We start from the raw sequence: 1846 nt of genomic DNA on the forward strand, positions 1-1846 counted from the left end.
GTCACCTTTCACGGCCACCATTTGCATATTACCAACTTTTTGGAAATATGTTATACCTTTCGGATCAACGACGCCTCCAACGATGCTATATGGCTCCGTATGTTCCCTTTTTCCCTAAAAAACCGAGCCAACGCTTGGCTAAAAACCTTCCCAAGTGAGTCCATGCGCACTGGGGATGAACTTACCAAAAAATTTCTCTAAAAATATTTCCATCCTGCTAAAACCGTCAAACTCATGACCGAAATTAATTCATACTCTCAAGACGATGGGGAATCTTTGTACGAAACATGTGAAAAGTTCAAGGAGTTATTATGGAAATGCCTGCGTCATGGTCTTGAACGTTGGCAACAAGTGTCCATTTTCTATAATGGGCTCTTACCACACACAAGGCAAATCCTTGATTCTAACTCCAGGGGACTGTTTGGGAATTGGCGACCCAACGAAATTTATAACCAAATTGAGGAAATGGCTCAAAACAGTTTTTAATGGCATACGCCTAGGGGTTCAAAATCAATAGCCTCTGGAGCCCATAAAGTGGACGAAGCCACCTCTTTACAAGCCCAAATCGAAGCTTTAACCACAAAAATAAAGAAACTTGAATTAAAGAAAACGGTTTCGGTTCTGGCTTGTAAAAGACGTGGCGGACCACACGAAAACTGGAGTTGTATGAAAGATATGGAAAACTAAACAGAAGTGGTAAACTACCTCAATAACTGTCCATGACCACCGGGAGCCCCAAGCAACTCCTTCACCTCCAAGTGGCGAAATCATCCCAACTTTGGTTGGAGGGAATCGGGAGGTACCAACCAACAAAATCAAAATCAACGATCTAGCTTTCAACAACAACCCCGAAATGAGCAACAAGGCTTCCAAACACAACAGTAAGGAGGAAGAGAAAGACTTGAGGATCTCATCACTCGTCTTTTCTCCAAGTTCGACAAGTGGTATTCGGAGAGGTTCCTACAAAACGAAGCCGAAATTAGGAACCAACGGGCTATTATGCAAAACATTAAAAAACAAGTAAGCCAACTTGCCCAAAATTTCTCCGAAAGACTACCAGGAGCCTTGCTTAGTAACACTGAACCAAACCCGAAAGCCCAAGTTGTGACACCTGTGTCACTTCAACCATCAAACAAATTCCAAACCAAAGAAATATCGTATTTCATACTTGGGATTTGTAAAAATATGTGTATCGTTTGCACATATCAATTCTTGTCCGATTTCAAGCTCTAAATCGCTTTCTGGAAGGTTATACGCGCACTGATGCGTAAATATAAACAATTTAACGCAACCAACACTCCGGAATAATGAAATAGGCTTAACATACCTTAAATAACCTCCATATAACTTAGAAATAAGTTTTGGATGGTTTGGTGTGTTGAAATCAAGTTTGTTCGATCGCAGGGACTAATTGTGTCAAACTGCGAAACTATACTGATTCGTATAGTAACGAACCTTCCGGAACTTTATCATAAGTTAAATATGCCCTAAATATCCTTTACATAGCTTAGATTTAGGCTTTGAGGTGTTTGGTGCGCAAAAATAAACTTTTGGTCATTCAGAGACTAAAAGCGTCAAAAAGTGCATAAGTTTGCATTTTCGCGCATATCTTACGTTCTGAATATATCCGGACATCCAAAAATTTATGTAAGCATTAAAATATTTTATTTTAGTGTTTGGCACAAAAAAAATTCCATTCGTCGCTTGATTTGGATCGTTTTTGCGTTCGTTACGACTTCCTTCGTAATTAACCGAACAACGCAACCGTTTGCATTTTCGCGCATTCAGAGACTAAAAGCGTCAAAAAGTGCATAAGTTTGCATTTTCGCGCATATCTTACGTTCTG

General features: G+C 39.9%; 1 non-coding gene across 1 annotated transcript; it reads right to left on the reverse strand.

Annotated features, from left to right (window-relative positions):
• Nucleotides 1–228: 228 nt before the first annotated feature.
• On the reverse strand, nt 229–335 carry LOC118490928. Its single transcript, XR_004890153.1, has one exon. It is a non-coding gene; the product is annotated as a small nucleolar RNA R71 (small nucleolar RNA).
• Nucleotides 336–1846: the final 1511 nt, after the last annotated feature.

Source organism: Helianthus annuus, chromosome 3 (genome assembly GCF_002127325.2).
Source record: "Helianthus annuus cultivar XRQ/B chromosome 3, HanXRQr2.0-SUNRISE, whole genome shotgun sequence".
Lineage (NCBI taxonomy): Eukaryota > Viridiplantae > Streptophyta > Magnoliopsida > Asterales > Asteraceae > Helianthus > Helianthus annuus.